General features: G+C 36.0%; 1 long non-coding RNA gene across 1 annotated transcript; it reads left to right on the forward strand.

The window, feature by feature from the left end:
* Positions 1-1324: 1324 nt before the first annotated feature.
* Positions 1325-5396, forward strand: LOC145219239 (uncharacterized). Its single transcript, XR_013857900.1, has 4 exons — positions 1325-2614; positions 2759-2858; positions 3161-4567; positions 4623-5396. It is a non-coding gene; the product is annotated as an uncharacterized LOC145219239 (long non-coding RNA).
* Positions 5397-8308: the final 2912 nt, after the last annotated feature.

Below are 8308 nucleotides of genomic sequence, written 5' to 3' on the forward strand. Positions count from 1 at the left end.
TGCTTATCTGTGAAAACATACCTCATTCATCACAAGATTTTTTTAATGCATCAGTTTTATTCACAGTTTTGTGAGTTTTTCCTCCGAAAGTGGTTTTTACTGCTTACTTGGGTTTACAATGCTTAGACAGAATAAATAATACTTTCTCCTGCAGTACATTAAGGATTATTATGTTTCAAATATTATCAAAATCAATATAACTAACACTGTAACACATACCAATGTTTTTAAAAAAAGGCCGAGGTCTTTGGTGAAGAAAAAGTAGCAGAAAAAGTTTAAAACAGTATCTTTATCCCATCAGACAATAGCAAGGAGAACTGCTGATATAAGTGAACATGTTTCTTGTAAACTAAAGATGTTAATGAGCAAGTGTAGCTATTTTTCACTTGCTTTGGATGAGAGCACTGAGATATCAGCCAGCTCATGATTTTTTGCTCGACTAGTTGACCAGAATTTTACTGTTTATGAAGAATTGCTTAAAATCCAGCCATTACAAAGGGTTCACACATATACGGGGCTTTAAGCTCAGTTGTTTCCGAGTACGAAGGATTTGAAAAATGTTCGTGTGTTGTAACGGATGGCGCAAAGGCAATGGTGGGAAGTAGAATTGGTCTTGTTGGATTGCTGAAAGAAAATGGAATAAACTGCATAACACTGCACTGCATAATTCACCGGGAGGCTCTTTGTGGCAAAATATTAAAAATAATGAATGTCATGCAAAGTGTTATTAATGTAGTTTATTTAATAAGGGGTGGAAATAAAGCCCAACGACATCGAAAATTTATGTCATTTTTAGAAGAACTGGATACTGAATTTAGTGACTTGCCTTTGTATGCAAGCATCGCAGATGGCTCAGTGCAGGCAAGGTGCTTAAACACTTCTTTGGACTACGCAAAGAAATTCTTTCAACAACTTTCGGACAACACGGAAACTTTTCAAGCACAATTGCGAAGCATTAAGTTTCTAAGTGGTTTAGCGTTTTTAGCCGACATGACAAATTACCTGAACGTGTTTAACCTGAGTTTGCAGGGAAAAGGGCAAAGGCTTTCGTTCAAAGTTAGTATTTTTCACGGACCACTTGCAAAAAAGCGATCTTAGGTTGCATTCTATGGAAAGTTTAGGGCTGGAGTTCTTAACCAGGGGTACGAAGCACGAAAGCAAGGGGTACGACATGCAGGGGGAAAATTAGGCATGTTTGTGAAAAATGAGTAACAAGTTACTTTGTTGTATGTCTAAACGGTTTGGTTTTGTACTACTTACCATACTGTTTAATGCATGCATTCAACATGCAAGTTATAGGTAAGGTAAGGTAATTTATTTTTTGCGCTGTTTAAGCGGCAGGGTGGCGAAAGACCCTAAGGTCACCTTGTCAGCCACCCTTGATTTCAAAACAGGCAATCAAATGAATAAACAAAACAGAAAACATACAAAGGTAAGAAAATAATCACCCATCGGAAAAATTTGCCTATTTACATTTAAGCAAAGAACAAAAACGAAAAAGAGATGGATCGACAAGCAAGTGTACTACAAAATGTACTGAAGAAACGAAAAAGGGCACGGGACGAAAAAGACGATTGTGGTAGGAAAACCAGAGTAAAAAAGATCAGCTAACAACGAACTACGATAGCAAAAACCGGTGACAAATGGGGAAAAATACGCATAGAACAAAAAACAATGTGTGTGATTATGAGAGGGCGTGATTATGAAAAGAAGTACAGGTGAAAGAATGATAAACAAACCGAAAGCACATAAGGAAATGAAAAAGGAAAGCAGATAAACAGATGACGAAGGAACAGAAAAAAAAAGAGGAAAAATTGATAAAAAACTGCTAACCGTAACTTTATATGATGGACTGAAAAACAACATTGCAGTAGAGAACTTAAGTAAGCAAAGTGTAAACAAAAATAGAATGCGTTTAGATAAATAATAAACAAACCGAAAATATGTGAGGAAATGAAATACGATGACGAAAGAAAAAAAGAAATACGATGACAAGAGCACGCAGATGAAAAGAAAAAAATCGCATTGCAGTAGCGAACTAAGTAAAGCGAAATGTATACAAAAAGTACAAAGCGGGTGGATAAATAGTTAACGAACCGAAAATAGGCTGCGTGAGGAAATAAAAAACAAAAACGATGACGAGAGAACATATGAAAATAAATAAATAAATAAGATACCGAAAAACACGAGCTGAAAAGATGACATCGTTGCAGCCAATTTAAAATAAGCAAACTGTAAACAAAAAATAAACAAACTGTAAACAAAAAATAAACAAACTGTAAACGAAAAATAAGCAATGTTTGCAACAGGATTCTTCTGCCGCATGGGATTTTTTTTCAAAACAACATGTGCGTTTTTGTCAAGGGCGTATTTGTCAACAAGTTTATTGTATGATACTGCGCTTTGCATGGGAGACAAATTTTGAGTACCCAAGTGTTTTTGCGGAATTTGGAGCTTGGGCCCAAAGATTAATTGCAAAGTATTGTAGGCATTTGAGACCTGAGTTTGTTTGTACCTGCGGATGATGATAGTTTTGGAATTTGGTTTGCCTGGTGTTGTGATCGTGGACGTGGGATGTTGGTATAAAATATTGGTTGAACACCGAAGGCAGAAGGTGTTTATCAAATTTGTACCTAAATTTATATATTTCCAAATGAAGCATGTCATTAATGTCAAGTATCCGTAGGTCTTTATATATTGGCTGCATGTGTGTTCTGATGTCAGTGTTACTTATGAGTCTTATTGCCTTATTTTGCAGTACTTGAATATGGGCCAAATTGGTGGGATAAGCACGTCCCCAGTTTAACACACAATATTGAAGGTGTGGATGAATCAACGCATAGTACAGAGTTAAAAGTGTAGGTTTGTTGACAAAAGTTTTTATTTTAGCAGTTATCCCAATTGACCTAGCTATTTTTGATGATATGCATGATATATGATTTTTCCATGTAAGTTTATCATCTATATAAAGTCCAAGGTATTTGGTGACATTAGTCCTTAAAATTGGTTGGTTATTCATTGTAACCAAAAATTGTAGTGGATCAGGTGGACGAGTATTATGAAATAACATAAAATTGGTTTTCTGGTAATTAATTGATAGCTTATTACACCGCATCCAAATGTCTGCTCCTGTAATTCCGCACTGAATTTTGTTGTTTAGGCTTGTTAGTGAGCTGTCAGACTGAAAGAGGATTGTGTCATCTGCGAATAATCTGCATAGGAGGGGGCTGGATAGTGGTAGATCATTGACATCTATTTGAAACAATAGTGGTGATAAAATGCTGCCCTGAGGTAATCCGTGTGATGGTGTGCATGCATTTGATAAAGTGTTGTTGACTTTTGTGTGTTGTTTTCTATTGGTCACATAACTCATGAGCAAATCTAACGGCCCACCACGTATACCATAATGTTGTAATTTGTGCTTTAAAATACCATGATCGATTGTGTCAAATGCCTTGGAGAGGTCCATGAATATAGTGCAATGGTATTGTTTATGGTCTAAGCTATGCAAAATATTTTCATAAAGGTCAGCTGTTAGTAGGTCTGTTGAGTGTTGTCGACGGAACCCAAATTGGTGCTCAGAGATGGCATTATGTTTTTCAATACATTTTGTCAATGGAACTAGTAAAAGTTTTTCAAATATTTTACAGAAAATGGGAGTTATGGAGATTGGCCGAAAGTCTGAACATGTGGTCGTATTTATATTTTTGGGTATTGGTGTGATGTGACTAATTTTTAAACATTTGGGAATATATGACAACATTATGCATTCATTATATAAGTCTGTTAAATATGGTTTGATGACTTCATTTGCCATTTTTATAAACCGAATTGGAATGTGATGTGGACCTTGTGATTTTTTGTCAGCTAAAAGTTGAATTTGTCTCTGTACATCAATGTTGATTATAGGTGGCAGAAAAAAGGAATTTGGACATGGCTGTTTTAAAATTTTTGTAAAATGTTCTTGTGTGGGTGTGATTTTTTGTGCCAGTGTCTGACCTACTGCTGCAAAATGTTTGTTCATGTGTTGTGCTATTTTCAGGCTGTCTGTGATTTTGCTACCATTGTTAGTTATCTGATTAATGACTGTTTTATTTGTTGTGCTATTAATTATTTCTTTTATAGTTTTCCATGTTTGTGTGGAAGTTGCACTGTATTTTAGCTGTGTGTGGTAATATTCCTGCTTTGCCACCCTTTTAACACGGTTCAATATGTTGCTGTAGGTTTTGTATTTTTGAATTTTTGTAATGCTTTTAGTTTTGTAGCATTCTCTAAACATTTTGATTTTTATTTACCTTAGGATTGCTTTTGAAATCCATGGTTTTTGTTTAAGTTTGTTTCTTTTCTTGACAAGGGGCGCAGTGGTGCATGATCATGCAAGGTTTTAGCAAAAATGTTAATGAAAGAGGTGAATTTGTTTTCTAGATCTGTGATGTTTGTACTCTCTGATTGTTGTAATTCAAACAACAACCGGAGGTCCAGATCTGTCAAAAAGTTTTCAATGTTAAAGTTTTTTAATGAGCGAGTGTATGATAAAACTGGCTTGGTATGAAGTGTCTGTGTGGAGGTAATTGATAAAATAATTGGTAGATGATCTGATATGTCAAACTTTATAATTGCAGGAGATACCATATGTCTAGTGTTTGTGTAAAAGTGATCAAGTATTGATGGCTGACTAAAAGGCCCATATCTGGTTGGTTTGTCGATTGGTATGTTGCAGCCAGTACTGTGAATTGTGTTAATGTAGTTTTTTATTTTCGGTATGCAGCTGACATTTTGCAAATTTATGTTGATGTCCCCTCCTATGTAGTATGTGAAATTGTTTTGTTGAATTTGGTCCAAACGCTTTGCAAAGCCAATTTCAAAATCTGAAAAGTCGAAATTAGGGTGACGGTATATGACACCTATGATAATGGTGCTATTGTTCCTATTCTTGGTTTCCAGCCATAAATCTTCGCATTGATTAACGGTGGGAATATGCAAATCGTTTCTTAATTTTATTGAAATGTCTTTGTTGACATATATGCCAACACCTCCTGCCTTCGTAGTGGAGTCAGAATGAAAAAAACAATATCCGTTTATGTCAAAATTAAATGGGGCTTGGCTTATGTTTATTCTAGTTTCTGACAATAGAATAAAGTTTGGTTGAATTTTCATTTCTGCTAGTAACTCCTCAAGTTTGTGCTTGTTTTTGTTTAGGCTCCGTATATTGCAGTGCAGGATTGTCAGTGTTTTATCTATTTGTGTTTCAGTTGATCGATTTAATGCTCCTATTGATTCAACTTTACATTGTCCCATGTTTTCAAATGATTCATTTCTTATTTTATCACAATCAGTATTGTTTTGTGTAATATTTGTTTTTTTTCCAGAATCCATTGCATATTTACTTGACACACAAAAACTACATAAACATTAAACCCAAAACAAGCGATATAAAGGTGCACCAAGCGATATAAACCTGCAGCAAGCGGTATAAAGCTGCACCAAGCGATGTAAAGGTGCACCTAGTTGTATAGAGACGTGTACCAAGCGATATAAAGGTGCTCCAAGTGATATAAAGTTGCACCAAGCGACGTGAAGGCGCACCAAGCGATATAAAGGTGCATCAAGCGATATAAAGGTGCACCTAGTTGTATAACCGTGCACCAAGCGATATAAAGGTGCTCCAAGTGATATAAAGCTGCACCAAGCGCTGTGAAGGCGCACCAAGCGATATAAAGGTGCAGCAAGCGTGACAAAGGTGTACCAAGCGATATAAAGGTGCACCAAGTGATATATAGGTGCACCAAGCGATCCTGTATATTTTAGATGCACCCCTTGTGCATGTTGACTCAAGATGTTCTCGAAGCTTTTTTTGGAAATTTGGTAGGTTGTGTGTGCAATTAAAATGTATAATAACGGAGGCATTTTTTTGTAGAGGGCTTACATGCGCCGCAATACAAATCCTGACATTTCCCAAGTTGGATATGGAGTATCTGCGCTTTCGCAACGCAAGTGTGTTAAAAATATCAAGGGTGGAAACACTACTTACGGTAAACTCAATGCTTGGACATCAGTATGTGATGAACCTCTTCCCAAACACCAGAGATTAGAAAATAAATAAAATATTGATGCATTTTTATACTCGAGTTTACAAACACATAAAACATACAATGTTAAAACAAATGTTTTATTTTTTGGGAACTTTAAGATTTGCTCTTAAGCCATGGTAAGCTTTGCTGACTTTTTTGTGTATTTTTAAAGTAAGTGTTTAGCAAAATTATGTCCAAGAACTTTAATAAAAAGAAGCATTATATATCTCACAACTTCCTCTGTTTTTGTTTGACAAGTGTCGAATTTGGTACTTTGTGTTCCAAGGTAGAGCTACTAACACGATACGTTTCTCCTGATCCAAAAGTGGTTAATTTTCGATAGGTAGCGTAAAGAGCTGAATTATTTATTTAGCGGCTATAAATGGGTTGGGCTGGGAAATATTTACATAACATTTTTACATTAGTAACTAATTTTTTGGGTTAGTTTTATTGAATTTTAAGTGCTAATACCTTACCCCAAAAGATATACCGTTTTAAATGAAAAACGTGCTCTTTGCGCCACCTGTCGAAAATTAAGCACTTTTGGATCAGGAGAAACGTATCGTGTTAGTAGCTCTACCGTGTTCCAACAAATCGATTGTAAAATGGGTCTTTGTTCAGTTGTTTAATAATGTTAAAAACATTAATATCTTTCACGTGATTAGCTATTTCTCTGTTGTGCAAGTAGTAGACTCTGAAAAGTGGTCCTAACATTTTAGTAGAAGGGTAAAGTAACATACATCCAGGTTTTTGCATTGACATAGAAAACTCTCCCTGAGGTGCATCTTGACAAAATCCATTCAAAAGATCAGGAACTGTTTTTCCATATTTAACAAAAGCTTTTCGCATTAGGTATCTACCAACATACTCCAAAATTTCTGGAATAAATTTGTACAATTTTCAGCATCTACACATAATAAACACATGTGCAAAAAAACATGCAACTTTACCTGTTTCACGTGTAGTAACACCTGCCACCGCGTGCTTTGCCTTTTCTACTTGATTTAAAATAATGGCATCAAAGATTTTGATCAAAAACTGAGCTGCAACAACTTGTTGCATTCCTAGAACGTCACATGCATTTTTGCAAACATGTGTATATTTTTTTGTACAGCAATTCTGGTTTGGGATTAAGTAAAATTCCTCTGTAGTTGATTGGATATATAGTCTGCAGACATCAGCACAAACATCTGGCACATCTATCATTACATTTTTTGCCATTTTTGCAGCCATAGAATATTTTTTTTCCACTTCTTAAAGTGATACATTAGTTGTGGTAGCAATAGAAAACCTGGACATTCTGCACTGGACAAAGAAATGTCAATCTGGCACCATGTTAGACAATACCGGCATTATGAAAGGGGACGGGGTTAAGTGTGTGAGATGCAAACAAGGTTTTCACACCAGCTGTCTTGACACAATTTTACTGTGTTTCATTGTGGACAATAGCTTTATGTGCCCTTAAATGCTGCAATATCTAGACAAAATAATACTTTTTTACATTTTTTGAAAAGTTTATCAGTATCAGTACAAATGCTTTAAAAGTGTTATTACCTAATAAGCATTTTTTCATGAAACACATTATTGTGGTCAACACCTAAGCTTTTTCGCTTAAACGCCTGAGTGTGGTTAACCCTTAAGCATTTAGCTTGAATGCCAAGTGTGATTGACTCACTGCAATAGTATTTTACTATTACGTCAAAAAGTTATGAACACTTCAACAAGGTGTTGTTAGCCTTAGGTCTGCAGATTTAAACCCTGCAGTCTTGAACGCTTAAAGGTGTGGTTAGCCAAAAAGCTTAATGCAGTTAAAAAACCCAAGGCTTGAACGCTCAACAGGTCAGGTTGTACTACAAACCCCCAGTTTCATAGGGCTACTGACGAGGCGTCTGGGTTATCAAAAATGCCAACGACCACAAATGAGAGCCCAATGGGTGTGGTTGGAATTCTCATGATCTTTTGGGCCTCGTGGCTCCCTTCAAGTTGGACCTGTGCCCCCCTAAAAATGCAAATATCAACCTCTTGTTGGAATTCGGTACTAATTTAGGCTTCAAACAGGTCAAAAAGAGTAAACAAGAATCCGTAATCGTGACAAACCTTAATATAGACAAATAGTACATGAAATAGTAGATTAAATTCGGGAATCAAGTTAAAAAGAAAATGGCCTTTATTTGGTGTTTCTGGTGAATCTGCACCCGTGGCCCCCCGGAACACAGCTTGTGGCCCCCTGGGGGAGG

Source organism: Phallusia mammillata, chromosome 3, assembly GCF_965637545.1.
Source record: "Phallusia mammillata chromosome 3, kaPhaMamm4.hap1.1, whole genome shotgun sequence".
Classification (NCBI taxonomy): domain Eukaryota; kingdom Metazoa; phylum Chordata; class Ascidiacea; order Phlebobranchia; family Ascidiidae; genus Phallusia; species Phallusia mammillata.